At 42.1% G+C, this 23475-nt stretch overlaps 1 protein-coding gene and 1 long non-coding RNA gene across 5 annotated transcripts in view; both read left to right on the top strand.

Annotated features, from left to right (window-relative positions):
* The first annotated feature begins 286 nt into the window (after window positions 1-286).
* On the top strand, window positions 287-7882 carry LOC118726649. The gene is made up of 3 exons (XR_006742465.1): window positions 287-1888; window positions 2120-5697; window positions 6151-7882. It is a non-coding gene; the product is annotated as an uncharacterized LOC118726649 (long non-coding RNA).
* A 1461-nt stretch (window positions 7883-9343) lies between these two features.
* The window catches only part of LOC118726307 (speckle type BTB/POZ protein), a 70321-nt gene continuing 56189 nt past the window's right edge, over window positions 9344-23475 (top strand). For 2 of the 4 annotated variants that reach the window (XM_036450862.2, XM_036450863.2), the window contains exon 1: window positions 9346-9606. The gene's annotated coding sequence lies outside the window, so the exon portion shown is untranslated. Of the gene's footprint in view, window positions 9607-23475 lie in introns of all 4 variants that reach the window. The other 2 variants (XM_036450867.2, XM_036450864.2) reach the window with 2 other exon arrangements.

Raw genomic sequence — 23475 nt, 5'->3', positions numbered from 1 at the left:
GTAGTTTGAGCCCCTGGCTGATGTAGCTCCATTGGCGCATCAGCCTGAGAACCGAAGGGTCCTGGGTTCATTTCTGGTCAAGGGTACATACCTGGATTGCAGATGCCCTGCCCCGGTTGGGGCTACTTGTGGGAGGCAACTGATTGATGTGCCTCTCTCACATCAATGAGTCTCTCCCACATCAATGTCTCTCTCTCTCTCTCTTCTCTCCCTCCCTGCTTCCTTCCACTCTAAAATCAATGGAAAGAATGTCCTCCAGTGTGTTTAACAAAAACAAGAACAAACACACACAAAAAAACAAACAGTGGCTTGAATCCAGTACCCTTGAATGAAATCTATCTTTCCTGAATTCCCAGAGGCAGGGTGGTAGCAAATTCAGTACCTTGAATCTGGGAGAGAGGACATCCTTTGATCTAGTCCCTGGCTCTCATTTCTGATCTGCTGTGGGGGGAGGAGATGACTATCTCTCTGGGGCCTCCACCTGACTCTCCAACCTCCTCTTTCCCCAAATGACTCCACTCGGATTAAAGGGAATTCATGCTCCCTCTCTCCTCTGCTTTCTCCGCAGACTACCTGATTCCTTCCATCTGCACTGCTGCTTCCTGCTTCCCTCCTGCCTCCCCTTCCTTCCTTCTAACCTTCACTGACATTTTCTGTTTCTCCACGATTTCTCTCCCCTCCCTCATCCCCTCCAACTCTGATGGTGAATTCTTTCCCTGGCACAGCCCTCCACTTGTTCGCCAGCCCTGCTGGGTTGCTTTCCTCATTTCTGTAGCTTCTGTCCAATTATTTCTTTAGCCAGGCTCATTGGGAGCCCTCTCCTCTGGCTACTCTGCCTCCTTTCTTCCTGCTGCTAGCCATGCTAACACCCAGGATTCGGATCCATTTGGGGAAGGGGTGGGAAGCTGGTTTGACTAAACTGGGGGATGTTTGGCGATTTGTTCTGTGTTCTGCTCTGAGGGCCCCAGCATAGTTAAGAGAATCTTAGGGGAGACGACACCATTTCATAGGCCATTAAGGCTGCAGGACCTGGTGTTCAAGAACGTGGCATCAATAGCCTTTTTACAGTCAGCCCATCCTTAAAAACAAGGGCCCCCTGATGGGAAGGAGTGGAGGCCCTTGCCATGGAAAACAAAGCTGTGACTCAGAGGCTTCGCGTAGATGCTTCCTCGCTCGTCCACGTTCCTGAGTTTAACGTCTTTGGCTTGGGAATTCACTTTGAAACTTTTCCAACAGAGACAAAAATAGAGCTCATAAATGCCATCACAGGCGCTTTTTAATAAGGTGGCCTTTTAAGGGAAGACTGGGCTCCCAGCACTGGGTGTGAGGCAAGGAGCCTCGTGAGCCAGTGCTCGGCGTTCTCAGGCTGCTGACCAGGCTGCCGACCAGCCTGTGGCCAAACAGGGGATGCAGGAAGAGGAAGCCGCTGGAGGTTTCTGTGCCTGAAACTACAGCAACCAAGTTCCTGAAAGGAATGTTTATTTTACTCATTCATCCATTTATTCATCGCACAAGCATTTCTCTGAATATTTATTATGTGCCAGGAATGCTGCTTGGTGCTGGAAATACCACAGACAAACAGAAAAAGGAATTCCTGTCTCCGAGGAACTCACTGTCTAGTGAAGGACACAGAGAGGGTATCAGGCAACCAAAATCAGGAGGTATTGCCATGGGAGGGGAATTTGGGGAGACATAGCTCAGAGTTAGGGGATGTGCACAGCTTCCTGGAGGAACAGATGGATACACGAAAGCCTGGAGAATCAGCAGAGAATTAACCTGGGGGAGGTGGGGGCAGGGGAAGGTATGGAGATGACTGTTCGGGGAAGAAGTAACAGCATGTGCAGAAAGGGAGAACTTGGTTTACTTGAAGAATTGAAAGTAGCTCTGTGTGTGACTGGAAACCATATTTTTAAAAATACATATTTTATTGATTTTTTTTTACAGAGGAAGGGAGAGGGATAGAGAAACATGAATGAGAGAGAAACATCGATCAGCTGCCTCCAGCACATCCCCTACTGGGGATGTGCCTGCAACCAAGATACATGCCTTTGACCGGAATCGAACCTGGGAACCTTCAGTTCGCAGGCCATCGTTCTATCCACTGAGCTAAACCAGTGAGGACTGACTGGAAACCATATTGCTAAGTGGCATTGGGAGAATAAGAGAGCCCCTAGAGACAAAGGCATGGTCACTGGTAAAGCCTTTCACTCCTGTCAAGGAGTGTGGACTTCATCTGGAGGGCAGTGGGAACCAGTGAAGGGTTGTATGCAAAGAAGTGACTCAGCCAGATTGGCATTTTAGCTGCAGAGCAGAGAATGAGCTAGAAGTGGGAAGGCAGGTGAGGAGGCTTCTGTGAAGACCTGTCAGGAAGATGGAAGTAGACAGGACTGGGAGATAGCTAAAGTATAGGATTGTCTGAACTTGGTGTTGAATTAAAAGTGGGCTTGAGAAGTCAGGAATAATTCCCAGTTCCCAGGCTGGAGCTACTGGGTGAGACAGAGAGCAATGGAGGAGAAACCAGTTTTAGATCTGCTGACTCTTCGTGTCTATGGGATATCCGACTGAAGATGTCAGGTTGGTAGTGGGGTGTGTAAATCTAGAGCTCTAGAGAAAGACCTGGCTCAAGATAGATTTGGAATGTTCTTCAGCAGATGGATGGCAGTGGAGCTGTGAGAGTGAATGAGCGATCTCGAGGCAAGTGAGGACAGTGTGAAGAGGAGAGGAAATGAACGGAGTCCAAGGAAAGCCGATATGCAAAGGATGGCCAATGGAAGCAGCCAAAGAGGCAGGAGGAAAAACCAGGGGCAATGGTCTTCTGTTGCTGGCCTCCAGCACTCATTTCCCGCTTTTTCTGCCAAGAGCGCTCTGACCTTCCTTTGGGGAATTCACTCCTCCCACATTCCCAATCCTGTGGTTTGGATCCTGGGGCAGAGAAGCTGGCTGGTTCTGCCTGACCCTCCTAACTCACTTCCTACAGCTTCCCACTTGTTCTCTATTCCAACCACATTAATATTCCTTGAGTTTTTTTTGTTTTGTTTTTAAACCTTGCTCTCTGACCTTAGAATCTTTATCTCTCTGGACTGCTTTCTTTCCTCATTCCCCTTCTCTATACCCTCTGTCTATTAACCTTCCCTCAGGGTTCATACCTGTGCTCAAGCCTTTTCTAACATTCCAGATAAGACCAGGACATTCATTCATGTGTTCATTCATTCACTCATTCATCTTTACTACTAGTAAGCACCTCTGTCCTTGTATTAGCACCGTGCTGAATGCTGGGACATTATGGAGAACAAAATAGACAAGGTCCTTAGGAGGCTGACAAATGAGTAAGGGAGACCAATAATAAACAAGTAAATACTCAAAACAATTACAAAATGTTGTTAGTTTTGTAAAGGAAGTAAACAGCGTACCTTGATAGAAAACAACAGAAGGTCCTTATCTTGGATTGGATGGATGGTCAGAGAAGGCTCTCTGCAGATGTGAAAATTAAACTGAGATCTGAGAGCAAAGGCAGAACCAGCCATGTGAAGAGCTAGGGAGAGTGTTTCGGGAATAAGGAACAGTGAATACGAAGGCCTATGGAGGGAAAGAACTTGATGGGCTCTAGCAGTTCTAGAAAAGTGAAGATGAAGAAAGTGACACAAGATGTGGTTGAATATGAGAATCTTGTGGACAGTGGTACAAAGTTTGGATTTTATTCTTGTTACAATGAGAAGACATTCAAAGGTGTGACTTAAGTTTTAGTTAGGTTGGCCTGGATGCTGAGTGAAGAAGGGATTGAGGGTTAAACAAAGAATTAGGAAGACTAATTAGGACCCTCTCATTGTGGTTCAGGTGAAAAAGGATTATGGCTAGTTGTTGGAAAGGACTAGGGAGATGGAGAAAGTGGGTGGATTTAAAACTAGAATATATGGGAACACCTAATGGATTAGATATGAGGTATCAGGAAAGAGGGGGCAAGGATGATGCTTAATTTCTGGCCTGAATGAGTGTAAAGAGAACCAGACTGGCTTGGCTTGATCTGCCCCAGCCCCCTTTGACTCCCCTTGGAGACTCTGGGACAAATCTACAGTAGCCCAGAGCTTGAGAAGCAAGAATCATTTGAACACCATTGGGATGGGGAATCTTTATGGTTCCTTCCAGTTTTGAATTTTATTTTTTATTTGAAACTGAAAACTCTCTGTGAATAGGGATAATATTTCTATTTCTTTTGACTTCTGTAGTTACATAGGTGGAGCTCTATCCAGGGAGCATTCAGTAAGTGCTAGTTGACTGTTCACTTTGGCACCGACCTTCTATAATTGAATTTTAGATTAAATTTCCTTTTTAAAATAGGATTCTAACGTAGAGTAAACTTTCAATTGAAATCAATTCATTTTGATATAGTAGAGCCATGGCAAAGATAATCCAAACTGTAAAATGTAAAGTAATTTCTATTTGAGTTGAGTCAGAGGAAAAAAAAAAATGTGTTTGTGCTAAACTAATTCTCTACATTTAGGTAAAGGTTATTTTAGGGCAAATGCCAACAGGTGGTGGACCAAACCCACTCAGAACAGGACCAAAAAACCCACGGAAAAGAATTCATAACAGTGAATATAATCTATATTTTTGGTAATATATTTTTTGTTGAAAACATATTAATTCACTAAAGATTTATTTTGAAGCAATGACTTCAGGCAATTTTTAGACCTGTTTTAAAGATGAATGAGACAGAGATGGAGCTGTGTTGTCAGTCGAAGACCAAAAATCAAAGAAAAGCTGAACTCAAGCTTACCATTTTCTTTTTGCTCTTTCCCACTGCTGTTTCTATGCAAAGTACTCCACTCTTCAGTATTCTGTTTCCTAGCCATCTTTCCAGGTTGAAAACTCAGAATGTCATTATCTCTAAGCACACCGATCAAATCCTCAGATAACTACACCATTCCAAGCCTTTTGTTTTATTAAAGAGGGAAGTAAAGTAACAGAATGCCTTTTATATGCCAAGCACTCTTGGACAAAGGTCGTGCTGTTCCATGCTGCGAATGACCCTGTAATGAATGTCCCATTTCACAGATGAGGATGGGAGGATTGGCAGTCCAACATCTGACCCACTTCCTGTGTGGGATGAATCTGCTGTTGTACTTAGGGTCCTTAAAAAGGAGTACTGGATATTACTCCGTGGCCACTGGGGCAGTGAGACCTTTCTTTGTTGCCCAATGTGGTAATCAGGTCTTGGCCAACAGGGTTCTGGGTTTGTAACATGGGGCACAAAGATGGCAGGAAAATTAGACATCCTTTCTAGTGGCAGAAGTTGTGGCCAAGAGCCTGGTGGCGACACTTTGGGACAGTGCCCAGCAGTTGAAATTCCTGGCCAGAATGTCCTGCTAAGGATTGTTCTTCCTCTACTAGACTTTGGTTTTCAGCCGAATTTCCAAGTCTGATTCTTCAGCTCCTGTCAATTCTGGATGCTGGAAATATTTGTTCGGTAAATTCCGGTTTGGGTTGGTACAGCCAGAGTTGGTGCGATTCTTACACCAGAAACCCTGACTGATCTGTGAGGAAACAGACTCCTCAGTCAAGGAGCTTGTTCAGGAAGCCGGCTAGCAAGTGGCAGTGTTCTGGCTGAGTAGTCCAGGTTGTTTCTTTGATTTCATGTTTCGAACAGAGAAAAGGAATGAGTATGATGCACAGATTAAAGGGGGGCTTGAAGACCAGAAGGTACTTTATGAAAACTTACCCTAAAAAACCCCCACCACATTCAGTATAAATAAGTGGGATCTACTTTTTACCAGGGACTGTGCTATGTTCAAATAGTATCTCAGTTAATCTTCACAACAATATATGTTGGGCATTGTTTTCTCCATTGTTTTGATGGAAAAACGGAGGCTCAGAGACATTTGTCCAAGTTTATATTATAGTAAGTGCCAATGCTGGGTTTGAACTTATGTCTCCAGATAAGGAGGCCAGATCTCATTCATGAAGCCACGCCTGCCTCACTATGAAATTTAATCAATCAATCAATCAATCAATCAATCAATCAATATTTTTCCATTGCTAATCTCTATTAACCCCATGGTGGTCCCAGAACAGCCTCCTCAATGTGTTCATGTTTCTTGGTGTGTGGTCTTACACCTGGGTCCCAGGCTTTGTCACCTGTCTTTGTTTCTTTAGACTGGAGACCCCCAGAGCACAGGACCGTGCCTCTGCTAACGATCTTCCTGTATATCCATCTCTAATGTCCACTCGGAGCTCCGCCATGGCAGGCCACTGGGCTGGGCGTTCAGTGACCAGTCAACTGAATAAGTACAGAGAGGAGAGGACTTCATTTTCCAGCAGCACTTACAACCAAAATGGGAGTTTGTACTCACCTGTTTCACCCTGTCTCCACCTCCCCTGTGCCTCCAGCACGCTTTTGCTTACTGGACTGTAAAATGGAGCCCAACTAAGGTTCTGGTTGGCAGAATAAATATCAGATTTCTCGGGGTCATTTGGGACACAGTCCTTGCCCAGACCTGGCTCCTGATAGCCCATGAACACTTTGTCTTTTGTGTTTTGGAATTAAGAAAACGAGTTCTGCGTGTTTCCTACCATCACAAGGAGCAGTGCATTGAATCGGTGCCATTGTAAGCTTGATTGTTGTTGCATAGATAAAAGCCTCATTAAGTCCCTCCTCAGGAGAGAAGAATCTTATTCTGAGGACAGAGTTTCTAGCGGTGGGGTGGGGGCTTAGGGGCTTCTTGCTTGTCATGGTTGCAACAACAGAACAGTAAATGCAAGAAATAATTAAATACCTGCACTTTCCCCCCTCAACACCCCTCCCCCTCCCCCACCCCACAGACCTCGTCAAGAGGCTGGGTGAGTTTTTAATTAATGCTGCATTTTCAATAAATCCGTATCTGAATGTGGTGCCGATTTTCCCTGGATAAGGAAAGATAATAATGAGAATCCTATTTTTTCAGTCCCACACTAAAGGGATGCCTAGTATATTTAATCATGCTGTAGAAATCCTGGCAGCTTTCTCTGAGCCCAGCCTCTGCTCTAATTACATTTCTAGATTTTAGTAAATTGAAAGAGAAAATGTAGGAACAAAATAATTAAAACCGAAGAGGAAGTGCATATTAAAAAGGAGAAGCTGTTTAAAATTCTTCCACACAGTGCTTCCAAGGACATCCACAGTCATTTAATCAGATCCACACCAAATCAAAGTCCTTTGTACAGAGGCTGGTGGTAGCACGTCGCAGGTGGGGGCGGTAGGTCCTTCCAGTAGCATTGCACCAGGCTACAGATGGGGATGGGACTCTTAGGTCCTTCCGGATCTCTGGGGATTCAGAGCCAGCCCAGACAAGCTGCGGGCAGACTCACTAGCACCGAGCGGCCCCCTCCCAGGCCCCAGGCAGAATATAACTAAACTGTAACGATTAGCCCAAATTAGGAGTGTATTGTCCTTGGCTCCAAGTTTTCTCTTTTTGTAGCCCCTTCCCCATCTCCATGCTCCTCCCTCCAAGGAATGAGTCCTCCTTTTCTTTCTTTGCTGCCATCCTATGACTTCTCAAGTCAACAACTGAGCAGCCTCAGGACACCAGGAGTCAGTCACGAGGAGCGGTTCCTGGGAGACCCGTGGGGCACTGTGGATTTTCACAAGGACCGAAAGAAACCCTTGCTGGCGTCAGCTCCAGGAATGTACGCTGATGATGATGTTAAGTGAGATCTCATGGAAAAGTTTCCCAGCACCAGCCTGGTAGGTGACAAAAGCTCTTTTTGTGTCACGAGGGCGGGCACGGTCACTACCACACCGTTGTCCAATGGAGGGTGTTCTCTTCGTGACCAGGGTAACTGAAATCAGGCTGGGCAAGCTCTAGGAGTTCCGTGTGCTGTGTCCGCGACTCCTAGAACCATGGTCAGCAAAATGGTGGCTCTCCAGCCACATGTGGCTCTTTGGCCGCTTGAGTGTGGCTCTTCGGCCGCTTGAGTGTGGCTCTTCCACAAAACACCACGGCCTGGGCGAGTCTATTTTGAAGAAGTGGCATTAGAAGAAGTTTAAGTTTTAAAAATGTGGCTCTCAAAAGAAATGTCAATGGTTGTCCTGTTGATATTTGGCTCTGTTGACTGAGTTTGCCGACCACTAGTGGGATGCCTGGGTCTGTGTGCATTATGGGAAAGTGGAAGGCAGCCTGGTGCTGTTAGGGGTTTCTTTCCAAACCACGGAGGCTTTGCTCGGACATCCGCCACCCGACGCCAGCACGCAGGTGGCAGGAGATGGGGAGCCCAGGCCCCCAGCAGCAGGGCTCCCGGAAGCTGCTCCCGAGGCGGGGCCCACAGGCCGACATCTCAGGATTCACAGGCTCATTCGGTTGTTCTTTTGAGCAGGGGCCTCCTCAGGCATCTGTGCGTTGTGTATATAATGATCTCATCTAAGTATTATGCAAAAGAGACAGTGCCTGCTCTGTATTATTTGGCTTGATTCAGTAAGAATGACTTTTTTTTTTTAAATATATTTTATTGATTTTTTACAGAGAGGAGGAGAGAGGGACAGAGAGCTAGAAACGTCGATGAGAGAGAAACATCGACCAGCTGCCTCTTGCACACCCCCTATCGGGGATGTGCCCGCAACCAAGGTACATGCCCTTGACCGGAATCGAACCTGGGACCTTTCAGTCCACAGACCGACGCTCTACCGCTGAGCCAAACCGGTTTGGCTAAGAATGACTTTTAAAGTTTAAGCTAAAGAAAAGAATTGTAGCAATGATGAATAAGACTGTCCATAAGACTGTAACGGGGAGATGACTTTTTTTTTTTTCTTTTCTTGCAGGACCAAGACACTCAGACTTTTTTCTTTCACTAAACACAGGAATCACTGATGATCCTGGGGAGCTAGGACATGAGGCCAACTGGTGCCCGGGACAGCACATTGTCACCCAATCAGCTTCCTTTCAGGTAAGCCACTTTGAGGGTCCCCCCCCCGCCCCAAAAGTGGTCCTTCTTAGTTTTGTTTCCAACTGCTAACGTTTAAGTTACTTACAAGCGTCTCTTAAGTCTGAAAAACATCCTGACAGTTGGTTAGGAAAAAAATTAGGCAGTGCAAGTAAAAGTCATCGGTAGTTCAGAAATTACTTGCAAACATAAGATTGCTGTTGCGAAGCGCCTTTATGGATACGCTGCCCACGCCGCCCTCCCCTCAGCGCGCCTCTAGTTGGTCCTCGCACCTCGGGGGCCCTGCTCGGAGTTCCCGCCTCTTCCTTCCGAGGCTCCTAATTCGCTCCTGACCTCCGCCCGGCGGGACCCCCGGGGCGCATGCGCGCAGGGGCGAGTGGGCGGAGCCTTGAGGGAGAGGGCGGGGGACGGGAGAACCCCGGGAGGGAGTAGAATGGAGAGGCCGCGCGGGGTGGGGCTCGGCGGGTGCGCGCTCGCTGCGTTGACGTGCTGACGCCACGACGCCCCGGCCGGTGTGTGTCCGGATTTGTGTGTGTGTGTGTGTGTGTATGTGTGTGTATGTGTGTGTGAGTGTGCGCGTTCCGAGTGTGTGTGTGTGTATTTGTGTATCGGCGGTCCCGCAGGTCCCGGATGTTGCGGACAGTATGAGGCGAGCGCAGGGGGACGGGGACCAGCAGCTGTCGCCGCCGCTCTGAGGTGAGTTGGGGGGGAGGAGAGTCGAGGGAGAGGGTTGTCGGAGTGGGGGGCGCCTCCCTTAAGAGGTGACTGACCCCAACTCCCCGCCCGCCCCCACCCCCCCCTCCCGCCACACATAATACTCTTCTCTGTCCCGTATCTCACATCCCGGGTTACGTGGCTTGTAAATGCCAGAGCCTCACCAACCGTTCCTTCTCCCAATTCGAAGCATCCAGGAGACACAAACGCGCCCCCTGCCTTCAGCCCCCCCACATAATCTCCCCAGTCCCATCCCATCCCCCTTGCCGAATGGAGAGCTGTCGCCTGCGGCGAGATGGGTGACTGCGCATGCGCGAGTGTGAGGAGCTCGGGGTGCTTGTTCGCTGCGCTCGGGGCGCATGCGCACCACTGGGTTGCAGGGACCTGCGGGATAAAAGAGCCCCTTGACCACGCGCCCGCCTCCTTCCCAGGCAGTGGGCTAGACTGGCTGCCGGATGGCGAGCCTGTTGCTCCTGTCCCAGGGGGAGGGTTGACGTTCTTTGAGGGGCTTGTGGACAAAGCACTGTTTGCATCCGGGGTTGCCCTAGAGACTCACAGGCTACAGACGCTTCCCAGAGCCAGCGTGCCCCGCGCTGACCCTTCCTTTGAAACTGTCACTACAACTTCTAGTTATAGCATTACTTTTCTTTACGCCCATGCTGTACCTTTAGCGCAGACATCCCCTACACGTTGGAGTAAGTAGGTGCCCAAACCCATTCAATTACTGTGGCAGGGGATTTTGGAAGGGCTTTCTGAGGAGGTCTAAGGGTCATAAAAAAGAAAGCAAGAGGGAGTTTCCTTTTAGCAAAACTCTTAATTATCTGCACAGAACTAGTTAAGGTATAGATCAAGAACACACAATCTAAGGCTTCGAGTAGTAGTTGTAAATCCAGATGTCAGTGTCCTCTCATCTCCAGCCCTCTTTTATTTGTGTGACCTATTTACCTCTTTCGGTGTCAAAGAAGATCTTCCTTAGCACTTTCGTTTTAGCTGTACATTATTGATGCCCTGGGAACGAACATCACATGAAAACAAAAGCAATCTGAAACCACTGGTGGATGGTATCTTAGTCAGTGCAGGTTTTAACTCTTGGGTAACGAGAGTGCGAGTAACAAACAGCAATTTAAAACTAGGAACTTTAAAGTACAGTAATATTTCAGTGATCGAGGCCCTGGGTTTCCTGTTGGCCGATTATCCATGGTCCTTTAATTTCCTCCCGTGTTGCTACTCTTTTGCATACTTTGCTGTTTCTTACCTATGTCATCAGAACAGGGTGAGGGAATGCTAAACTCTTAAAAATGGAAGGTGTGCTGAAAAGCACTGAAATGAATAACTCAATTGTTGGACACATGAGGATTGGGGAGGTGCGTATTTTTTGTGTGTTTTTCCCCCCCCAGTTATCTTTTGCCAACCACGTCATCTATGTGAATAATTGGGAATGGGATATATTAGTAAGCCTTATTTTATGTTCTTTTTCCTTTGTGTTCTTTCTTTGGTATTCTTTGCTCAAGGCTTTTTCAGCTGCCATTTTTAAATGTAGGACCTTATGTTCTTGGGCTTTAAAGTATATATTCCTTTTTCACTTCCTCATTTAACTCTGGCCTTTTGCATTGTTCAGCTGCCTTTTGTGCTGTTTTCTGTTGCCATATGGTTGCAGTGGAGCCAAGAGATGACACAGAGGAAGCATAGGAATTTGGGGGCATACGTTATCCTTGCCCTGGGAAAGAGGTGGAAACTCATCCATTTCCCCCTTAGGTAAATATGAGGAGTGCTACATCATTGTGACAACCCCCACTTAGGTATCCATTTGGTACTTCAGTGACTTCTCCTTTTAGAGCTCTTCATAATGGTTAGTTGGTACTTGAAGATGGTTAATGCTGTCTGTGTCCAGACTTTGCTCAGGCTCTGGGCTGAATGTCGAAGTGAAACTATTGAGGTAACCAGTGTCCATTTCTTTTCTCTGTAGGCTTCTGTCCTTTAGAATGCTTTGTTTTTATGTGGAAACATTTCATCTGGTTCAATGTGAAGCCCCTTTTAAAATTGTTATGATACGAAGGCATGATATGGTATTAGGATTAAGATGGGTATCATTAGATAATTCTTACTGGTGCAGAGCCATGTTTAACAAAATAACTCTTTAAAATGGGTAACACATGTACGTACTTATAAAACAAAATTTATAAGGTACTCAGAGAGAATGAAAAATCTTTTTTGTACTATCCTCCTTTCATCCATCTAGTTACCCTCCTCAAAGGAAATTGTTGTAACCTGTATCTTATTTACCCTTTCAGAGATAGTGCTTTTACAAGCACATACAACTACATATTCTTTGGTGCTTTGGTTAATTGTTGTTTTGTGCAAATGGTAAGAAATTATACCCATTTTTCTGTACTTTGCTTTTCTCATTTAATATATATCTTATTATGTACCTCTTTTTGAAAGCTGGTAGGTTTTCCATTGTATAGATATACCATAATTCATCCAGCTGTTTTTATTGGATACTTAGGTTATTTCCAGAGCCGCAATTAATTCCTTACTTGTAGTTTTTATGTACATGATGTCGGGTAAATTCATAGTGGAAGTGCTTTCCATAAAGGTTGTATGAATTTATATTCTTGCTAGCAGAGTATGAATCTGCCTCTTTCCTCACCAACACTGTATTGTCAAAATTTTTTAACTTTCCTTGGCCATTTGGCTCAGTTGGTTGGAGTGTCGTCCTGTACTTGGAAAGGTTGTGGGTTTGATTCCCTGTCAGGGCACATACCTAGGTTGTGGATCTAACCCCATATTTCTTTCTTTTCTTTTTTTTTTTTAAATATATTTTATTGATTTTTTTACAGAGAGGAAGGGAGGGAGATAGAGAGCTAGAAACATCGATGAGAGAGAATCATCCATCAGCTGCCTCTTGCACACCCCCCACCGGGGATGTGCCCGCAACCAATGTACATGCCCCTGACCAGAATTGAACCCGAGACCCTTCAGTCCACAGACCAACGCTCTACTGCTGAGCCAAACTGGTTTCAGCTTAACCCCATATTTTTTTCTCATTCCCCCACCCCCTCTTTTTCTCATCAACAAGCATGTGCTCAGGTGAGGATTTAAAATTGTAAAAATCTATGTGCAGTCTTTTATTTAAGATTTTAAAGTTAATTATATAGCTTGTTAAGCAACATCCAGGAGTTGAGGACAAATACTGTCTTTGCTTTGCAGATGGGGTGGTGGTGGTAGTATATTATTCAACTGAAGAATAATGTCATGGGAATAAAGTCATATGCCTGGATAACACAGCAAACCATGACAGTATTAGGAAGACAAGTAAAACCTGTATTCTAGTTTCTTTAACTTTTAGATGCCAGTTTTTCTATGTGAAGTTCTATAAGCCCGTAAGTGAGGTTTTATAATCTTTTGATAGCTGTGATTCAAAAACAGTTTATACAAGTGAATTGCCATTCTGTTGAGGAATTGAAAATGCTAACTCACTTAAGGTGCTTTACTGAGCTCCTATGCAGAATATTGGCACTAGTACTTTTTAAAAGACTGCTGATTGCAGAATACTTCACTATAAGCTGTGAAGAAATAGAAAATAATTAAAATATCTGTTCCTGAAGGAGCTTACAGTCTTGTTGGAAAACTAAATCTACTGAACATGAAATAATAAGGGAACATTAATTCACTGTGTTTTTGCTGAGAGGACTTTGTAAATAAGGGATTAAGGATTTACGAAGAGTTTCTTTGGGGTGTCTTCCTGGAAGAAGTGCATTTTGAGTCCCTATCCACTGCCTTTTTACTACTGTTTAAGTGAAAAATTTAAACATACAGAAAAATTGAAAGCTAATACAGTTATTCCCTAGGTTCAACACTTGTTCACATTTTCCTGTATTTGCTTTATATATGTGCATATATATTTATATAGTTATATTCCAGACATCATGACACCATAATACTTTAAAGATGTGAGATGCTTCTTTAAAAAAAAAAAATATTTTATTGATTTTTACAGAGAGGAAGGGAGAGGGATAAAGAGTTAGAAACATCAATCAGCTGCCTCCTTGCACACTCCCCACTGGGGATGTGTCCCCAACCAAGGTACATGGCCCTGACCGAAATCGAACCTGGGACCCTTGAGTCCATAGTCCAACACTCTATCCACTGAGCCAAACCGTTAGGGCGTGAGATGCTTCTTAAAAAACATTGTTTTACTCAATTGTTCTTACAATACACTGCCAATTGCCACAGTTTAGGCAATTAATGGTAATTTCCTAATACCATCTAATATTCAGTTCATATTCAGATTTTTTTCAGTTGTTTTGAAGATGAACTTTTTAGCTACTTGTATTTTTTTTTTCCTTGCAAACATGTCTTTAGTCTCTTTTAAAATCTAGAACAGTTTATATACAGGTATCCCCAAAAAATATATACATACTTTAACATACCATCATGTTCAGTTTTGAAAATGAAATGTACTCTGCCTTTATAATTAGTCAAAGTGAGTATATATATATTTTTGGACATCTATAGAAGCCACATGATAAGAATTACTTCATAGGTGTAGTTCTGTACTTCATATTGCATCACAATAAGAGAAATGTAATGTTGTCCCACTAGAGTAATGATGCTGAGTTTGTTTGATCATTTTTAAAGATGACAAACACCATGTGTCTCCATTGTAAAGACTTTTTTCTTAGTAATTAGCGAGTAATCTGTAGAGTAGTGACACTTTTGCACCATATTATCATATTTCTTCAGCAACCTTTCATCTAATGATGATGATCCTCTCCAGTTAATTTCTTTGGTTGTTGCAAAATGGTAATTTTCTAATTCTCATTCCCCCCCAATATCTTATAAGTTTCTTTAAGCAGATAGGAATAGATTATAATTTCTACTAAAAGGTTAAGGTAAATTCTTAACTTTCCCTTTAACAATTTTTTTTTAGTAAGGAGGTGATATAATAATCACTGCTAATGGTGGCGAATTACTTCTTTTTCTTGCTTTTTGTTTTAGAATTATTATAAACTTATGAATTTTAATTTACTCTATGCTTTACCCAAAATCTCACTTTTCTTTGATGCCCATGATGTCCCATGTTTGGCCATGGAGCTCTTTCAGCTGGTTTATGAGCACTTCCTTGCATTCTAGTGTAAGAAGTTACTGGCTCACTCTGTGTCTTCCTGTCCCAGATGTGGAACTCGTGTGTGTGTGTGTGTGTGTGTGTTTCACATTTTCTTCCCTTTTAATAAATTACGTTGTTCATCTCCCTATGGAGCTTCTGGAACCAAATTCTAAAAAATAAAGATGTCTTTATTTTAATATAATGCACTTAGTGTTTGCCTCATTTCAGTGCCACTGGCCTTGCTGGATTCTGGATCTTAGACCTCACAGATTCCTTGTCTTGAATACTCTCTGAAAGACAGGTAGTATCTCTAGTAGAACAGAGCATTGCTTGCTTACACTCCTCCCCATCCCCCACTCCCTGTGGCCTCCCCCTCTTATTCCCTCCCCCCCATACACGCGCGCCCCCCCCCCCCCCCCCCCCCCCGCCCGCCCTTAATATAAGCCTAGCTGTGGAAGAGACTGGGGAATTTCTTCTCTCCTGAGCAGCATTGCTTTTTTTCTGAGATGAAGCGTACACAAAATGAAATTTAGAGGCTGAAATTGTGTTTATAAGCTTTCTGAGACATGTGGAAGTTTGTTATATAAAAACATCTGTGTGTGTGTGTGTCTGTGTGTGCACAAGTATATATTTGTCTTTCCCCTTTTTGTTTACGTGCGTTTCTTCACACAGTTGGAGTGTTATGTATGATTATGCTGTAGTAGCATATTTTTTCATTATTATTATATTTTCATAATTAAAAAGGAGTGAGACAAAATGTTCTTAATTAGGGTAAATTTCCAGATAGGCCATGAACTATATCTAATATCTGGCCATCTTAACTCAAGGTCTGGAACAGTGCTGAATTCTATGGATTTCTACTGTGTACTGTAGACTCAGGAGAAATGTTGGTGCATTCACAGTGTTTTCTGGAACTCCAACACACGAATGAAGGCTAATACAAATGAAAGATAGACTGGAACTACATTCTAAAGCTGGTTTTAAGGGCTAGACTAATTCCTGCCTTAGCAGAAAATGTTTTATTGGACTCTTATGATGTAGTGGTATTTTGCGTAATCTTATTTAGTAAACTGATTTCAAATTACTCAAATGATAGTAACAGTATTCTGATATTTATCTGAAATTTATTTTTCTTTTAACCATCTTGTCATATTTACTTTCAGACTTTATAAGGTTATTCTTCACTGGTCTCATAAGACAACGCTGGCCCCATATTAAATTTTGGTTGTGTATTCAGAGAAGCACACCTGTTTCTTGTGTTGGTTTTCAGGCCTGGAGAATCACTCTGAAAGGCGATGCTGACACATTTGCTAAGATCCAGTAGTTTCTTTTACTTTCGTTTTCAATAAGCTCACATTATAGGTAAAAATATTCTAGAGTATAGCCTCTTTAGGAAATGCTTAGGCCTTCATGCCTACAGCTATGGTCATGTTTTCATAGAGCGGAAGTTGCCTACGTGCTTTGTGTGGCAAAGCTGGTCATGCCACTTTGAGAGAGTGGGGATTAAACATTCAGTCATTAGCCCTTATTTAACCATGAAGGCCTTTTTCTTGTCTGTTTCTTTCTAAGAAGCTCCTGTCATTAAACCTTGCTGTGGTACTAGCTGTATCAAAGAAGGACTTGCAGTCGTTTTCTGAAAGCCTCTAATTCCTTCTGTCTATATTTGTAAGAAAAAATGTATATGTAATCATCTCCTTGATTTGAGATTTATGTAATTCTTAATTGGTATTTAGGAACAGGTACTACTTTCTGTTTCTGTGATTTTGACTACTTTAGTTGCATCATAGGAGTGGAATCGTGCAGTATTTGTCCGATTGTATGTGGCTTCTTTCACTTAGCGTGATGTCCAAGTTATAGCATGTGTTAGAATTTCCTTACTTTTTAAACTGAATAATATTTCATTGTATGCATATACCACATTTTGTTTATCCATATGTCAATGGACACTTGGATTGCTTTCACCTTTTGGCTGTTGTGAATAATAAAGGTATAAACATATCTCTTTGAGACTCTGCTTTCAATTTTTTTGGATGTATACTCAGAAGTGGAAGTGCTGAATCATATGGTAATTCTCGTTTTAAATTTTTTTGAGGAACTGCCATACTGTTTAATGTAGTGGCTGCTTTATTTCACATCCCTACCAATAGAATACAAGGATTCCAGTTTCTCTACATCCTCACCAACATGTTATTTTCTGTGTTGTTGTTTTATAATAGTGGTCATCCTAATGGGTGTGTTTTAATTTGTTTTTAACTTTATTCTTTTAATGAAACTAAACTTTAATCTTTAACAGAGTCAGATTTATTATGTTTTTCTTTTTTTTAAATATATTTTATTGAGTTTTTACAGAGAGGAAGGGAGAGGGATAGAGAGTTAGAAACATCGACAAGAGAAACATCGATCAGCTGCCCCCTGCACTCCTACTGGGGATGTGCCTGCAACCAAGGTACATGCCCTTGACTGGAATCAAACCTGGGACCTTTCAGTCCGCAGGCCGATGCTCTATCCACTGAGCCAAACTGGCCAGGGCTGTTATGTTTTGTTTTTTTGTTGTTGTTTGTTTTTTGTCTGAATGTAGGACTCCTCCTCTATACTGAGGTAATAGTTACCTAACACATTTTCTTCTAAAAGCTATATAAAGTTTTGCCTCTCACATTTAGGTCTCTATTCCACCTAGAATTTATTTTGATATTTCGTGTGAAGTAGGGATCTAATTTCCCCCCCATAAGAATAAGCTTGAAGTTGGAATTTAGTTTTCTTTCCGTAAGGATAACCCGCTGCCCCAGCATCATTTATTAAACATTCATGTCTGTCCCTTACCATTTTATGTTTCCATAAAACATGAGGTTTTGTACCTATATTCTCTACCCTGTACCATGAGTCTGTTTGCATGTCCTAATTATCATAGCTTTGTAATAATGGTTCATATTGGGTAGGACAAGTCTCACTAAACTTGTTCTTTTTCTGTTTATCAACCTCCCTGAAAAACCCTGTCGGATTGGTATATTTTAATGAAGCCATATGCTGTCTAAGGTATCATGGTATAAGAATGGCTTTCTTCAGTAAAGAAATCAAGCCTCCCTCATCTAGCAGCTGATCATTAAGTTTGTCTCTTGTTGTGAATGAGCCTACAATTTCCATTTAATTTTTAGGTTTTTTTGGGAAATGATTTTCATTTGAGGGGATCTGATCGTTCAAATGGAGGTAAAGAAACTTATTTAAAATAACTCATATAAAAGATTTATCAAAAGGAAGTAGCTGTCATAGCATTTAAGGAAAAGCTAAACAACCAGCCTTCAGCAAGGGCTGGAACAAAATTCCGTGGACTTGAGCAGTCTAGTGTTCCACCATAAATAGATCTCAGTCTCTGTGAGGCTTAATTCAGATCCCTGAGTGATATCTGATTTGGTCAGTGTAAGGCTTGATTTCCCTTGGGCCAGCTATCTTTCCCAGGTTCAATTGTGGTTCAGGATGGGGGAAGGGAGATTTGGTATAAACAGCAATGTTGGGAGTGGCTTGAAAAAGAGGTAGATTATTTTAGAGCAGTGGTTCTCAAACTTTTTGATCTCAGGACTCTTTATGCTCTTAAAATTACTGAGGACCCCAAAGAACTATTTTCTAAAAATATATATATTTTATTGATTTTTTACAGAGAGGAAAGGAGAAGAATAGAGAGTTAGAAACATCGATGAGAGAGAAATATCGATCAGCTGCCTCTTGCACACCTCCTACTGGGAATGTGCCTGCAACCCAGGTACATGCCCTTGACCGGAATTGAACCCGGGACCCTTCAGTCCGCAGACTGACGCTCTATCACTGAGTCAAACTGGTTTCAGCAGAACTCTTTTTTTGTATAGTGTATGTCTGTTGATATTGACAAAATTAGAAATCAAAATGGTAAACATTTTAAAAAACACACCTATATCATATTAACATAAATAACATATTTTTATAAAGTAACTTTAAAAAAATTAGTGAGAAGAGTAGCATTTTTTTTAACATTTTTGCAAATCTAAATATCCACTTAATAGAAGACAACTAAGTTCTCATATCTACTTATATATTCAATCTGATATAATAGATTGTTTTGGTTAAAGTATATGAAGAAAATATGGCCTCAAAAGATGTAGTTGGACCCTGGCTGGGTGGCTCTGTTGGTTGGAGCATCATTACATACATCAAAGGGTTGTGGGTTGGATTCCTAGACAGGGCCCATTCCTACATTGCGGGCTTGATCCCCAGTTAAGTAGCTTATGGGAGGCAATGGATCGATGTTTCTCACATCCATGTTTTTCTCTTTCTCTCTCTCTCCCTCTTTCCCCCCCCCCCCCCTCTCTGTCCCTTCCCCACTTTTTCATCCTCTCTCTTTATTAATAAAAATATATATTCAGGTGAGGATTTAAAAAAAAAAAAAAAAAAAAGACCTGGCCAGTTTTGCACAATGATTAGAGTGTCAGCCTGTGGATGGAAGGGTAGTAGGTTTGATTCCCAGTCAAGGACAGAACTTCAGTTGCAGGTTGGATCCCCAGCCCTGGCCCTCCCTGGCCCCTGGGGAGCATGCGGGAGGCAACCAATCAATGAGTCTTTCTTTTCCCCTCCTCCCTCCTGCTCCACTCTCTCTAAAAATCAGTGGGAAAAATATCCTTGGGTGAGGGTTAAAAAAAGAATGAAAGAGGTAGTTGGAAAAAGGAGGAGTATTTTTAGACAATTGTGCATATTCTATGGTACTACAACAAATCTTGACAATTGGTAGTTTTTTAAACGTTGTAGAATGGAATCTGAACTAATATTGATGTTACTGTTACATTAAAATCCATTGTTCTGTCTTGCACTTTGAATGGATCTTTTACCTATACATGATTTTTTATTATCATGCATTGGTTGTTTGGAAAATACTGGTTCATTGAGTTAAGCAGATCTTTCAAATGACACATTTTATAGTGCCATATTAAAAAACACATTAGTTAATATCATCATCCTTCTCATGAGAAGTTATTGGAATCTGTCAAGCAGCTACACAATTTCCAAAATTCTAATTCTTGATTAAAGTTCTGATTTTATCATTGGCAACAAGTACTGTCAGTTTTTTTTTCAAGTGACAGACTTGCTTCATTTTCAAGAAAATGTCTGTTACATAGTCATGTCTGAATAACCACAGTTTGTGCTTTGTTCCAAGTAAAAGTAGTGTCTGTGAAAAAAGGAGTTCAACTTAAATAGAGTCACAAGTTGCTTTTCCTTGAGACAACCGTTATACTTGAGTATCCTGTAGAAGTGCTTTTTGCATACTCATTTCATCACACATAATTTTTAAGAGACCTATACGCAAGGTTTTAGAATTATAAAATAAATAATTTTTATTGCTTCATCAGGGACATTCTTAAGTAAAATAGACTTTTTATTTTTTGTTAAATATATTTTAATTGATTTCAGAGATGAAGGGAGAGGGAGATAGAAACATCAATGATGAGAATCATTGATCAGCTGTTTCCTGCACCTCCTCTACTGGGGATTGAGCCGGCAGCCTGGGCATGCGCTCTCAACTGGAATCAAACCCAGGACCCCTCAGTCCGCAGGCGACGTTCTATCCACTGAGCCAAAACAGCTAGAGCTGAAATTGACTGTTTTTTAAATTAATTTTTTTCTTTATTGATTAAGGTATTACATATGTGTCTTTATCCCCCTATTACCTCCTCTCTCACTCATGCCCTCACCCCTGGTGTCTGTGCCCATTGATTAGGCTTATATGCATGCATACAAGTCCTTTGGTTGATCTCTCCCTGAAATTGACTTTTTTAAATCATTGATAAGTAGAGGTAAAAGACACATGATTTTAGTACAGTTTGATGCCATTTTCTTTTTTTCTTTTTTTTCCCTTTTTTTAAATATATATTTTATTGATTTTGTACAGAGAGGAAGGGAGAGAGATAGAGAGTTAGAAACATCGATGAGAGAGAGTCATCGATCAGCTGCCTCTTGCACACCCCCCCTACTGGGGATATGCCTGCAACCAACGTACATGCCCTTGACCGGAATCGAACCCGGGACCCTTCAGTCCCTAAGCCGACGCTCTATCCATTGAGCCAAACCAGTCTCGGCTGATGCCATTTTCTTGATTAATGCTAAGGTATCAGCAGTTTTACTCATTATTGATTTTATACCACCAGTGGAAATGTCAACATAATGAAAAGACAAGCAGTGTCTTAGTATTATGAAAATAGTTTCGACTTCACCAACTCCTTGAAAGGGACCTTCATCTAGGGATATGGGGTCTACACTTTAGGAACTACAACCTTATGGTGGGTGGGTTACTTGAGGTATAACAAGTGTTTCATGGTAGAATTGTACTGGGTTAATAGGATGTTACTAAACGTCACTTAACATGATGTATAAATTAATGGGATTTCAAAAAATACCATAAAATGTTTCAGATTTTTTTTAAAAATATATTTTATTGATTTTTTACAGAGAGGAAGGAAGAGAGATAGAGAGCTAGAAACGTCGATGACAGAGAAACATCGACCAGTTGCCTCTTGCACACCCCCTACTGGGGATGTGCCCGCAACCAAGGTACATGCCCTTGACCGGAATCGAACCCGGGACCTTTCAGTCCGCAGACCGACTCTCTACCACTGAGCCAAACCGGTTTCGGCAAAATGTTTCAGATTTTTTATTGAACAGATATGTTCTTCTAATAATTATCGTTTTCAGACAGCAGAGTTTAAGGTATTCAGGTTTTCAGCCAGCTGTTCTTTCAAGTATGTGATAATCTTAGGGTATTCATTTTAATATAGCTTATGAAATTTATGTCATCATAGTAGCACATGGCAGCTTAACATTTTTTTAAAGCAGTTGACATCTGAGCTCCAAAAATTGCATTAAGAAAGATTTTGCCTTTTCAGAAAAAGCATAGGAGGGACGGCCATTTCAGCTTTGTATCTTTTAGTAATTATAGAGAACGCTCCTTCCTAATTTAAATATGTTTTATGACAGAGACAGGAGTAATGATGTTATCTGACTTCATTTCAATAAGAATCTATTAAGTGACTATACAGAAAAGATTTTGTGAAGGTGGGGGAGGGGTATGTTCTGAAAAAAATAGGTGGTTTAAACCAGTATTATATATTTTGATGTTTAGAAGAGGAAGAGATAATTAAGTTGGGGAAGTTGGGATGGGAGTCAGGACTGTCTTTGTGAAGGTTGCATTTGAGCTGGGTTTTGAAGGATAGGTATTTTGAAAACTGGAATTTTATTGGCAGAGATGGGAAGGGGATTCAGGCAGAAGGAATGTCCTGAACAAATATGTGGAGGTGGGAAATGCAGTGTTTGTTAGTATTGGGTGTGTACCAGAAATAATGAACAGGGTAGAATAGCCGAAGCAAAAGACACACGGGATAATGGGAAATAAGGCAAGAAAGTAGATTGGCTCAGAACATGGATGGTTTTCTACCAGATAAGTGATGGAGAGACTTTGAAAGTTTTTGATTGGAAAAAAATTACATATCCAGATGTGCTTTCAGAAAATGTATTGGACCTCATTAATTAATTAATTCATTGATTACTTTAAAAAAATTTTTTTATTGATTTCAGAGTGGAATGGAGAGGGAGAGAGAGAGAGAGAAACATCAATGATAAGAGAGAATCATTGATTGGCTGCCTCCTATACACCCCTTACTGGGAATTGGGCCCTCAACCCAGGCATGTGCCCTTGAGTGGAATCGAACCCAGGATCCTTCAGTCCTCGGGCCGATGCTCTATCCACTGAGCCAGACCAGCTAGGGCTATTGATTACTTTTTAAAACAGTTACTCTGTACCACGTAATCATAAGGAATGGTGTACACATACAATGTGAACCAAACAGAATATCCTTATTCTCATAGAATTTACAGGCTAGGAAAGGAGCTTCAACAAATAAACATAATTACAAATTACTGTAAATGTTATGAAGAAAAGGAATAAATTAGGATTAGGGGAATAATAGGGAAATTAAATTTAGTTGGGGGAATCTGAGAAGGCCTTGCTGTGGAATTAAATATTAATTATCTACCTTATTTCAGATGCTATTCTGGGTGCTAGGGATATAATTAAGGATCAAAACATAAAAATCCCTGCTCTCATGAAGTATATAAACAAGATAAAGTATATAGTATGTTAAAAAGTGGTAAGTCCCAAGGAGAAAAATAAAGCCGGAGAAAGAAAATGTTGGGATGGTGATGGGGTTGCAGATTTAGATACAACGGCCGGAAACCATCTCACTAAATCACTGTAATATTTGAGTAAATATCTATAGGAGGTGAAGGAGTGAATCAGAATTCCATTCAGAGGGCATAGCAAAGGCAAAAGCCATGAGGAATGTCGGTATGTGCCTTGCAAATTCAAGAGACCAGCAAGGAGGGCCAGTGTGGCTGGAGAAAGTGGTAGAAATTAGGTCAGAAAGGTTAGTGGGAGTCCAAAATCTATAGAGCAATGGTTCTCACCCTTAACGGCATGTTAAAATCACATGGGGAGCTTTTAAAATTTTTGATGCCTGGACTGCTGCTCCTATCACTTAAATAAGAATCTTTGCAGCCCCAGCTGGTTCAGCTCAGTGGAAAGAGTGTCAGTCTGCGGACTGAAGGGTCCCAGGTTCGAGTCTGGGCAGGGGCACATGCCGGGGCTGTGGGCTTGATCCCCAGTGGGTGGCATGCAGGAGGCAGCCAATCAGTGACTCTCTCTCATCGTTGGCATTGCTATGTCTCTCTCC

Source organism: Pipistrellus kuhlii, unplaced genomic scaffold (genome assembly GCF_014108245.1).
Source record: "Pipistrellus kuhlii isolate mPipKuh1 unplaced genomic scaffold, mPipKuh1.p scaffold_m20_p_22, whole genome shotgun sequence".
Lineage (NCBI taxonomy): Eukaryota > Metazoa > Chordata > Mammalia > Chiroptera > Vespertilionidae > Pipistrellus > Pipistrellus kuhlii.
The sequence above is the reverse complement of the archived record's forward strand: the minus strand, read 5'-3'. Positions and strand labels throughout refer to the sequence as shown.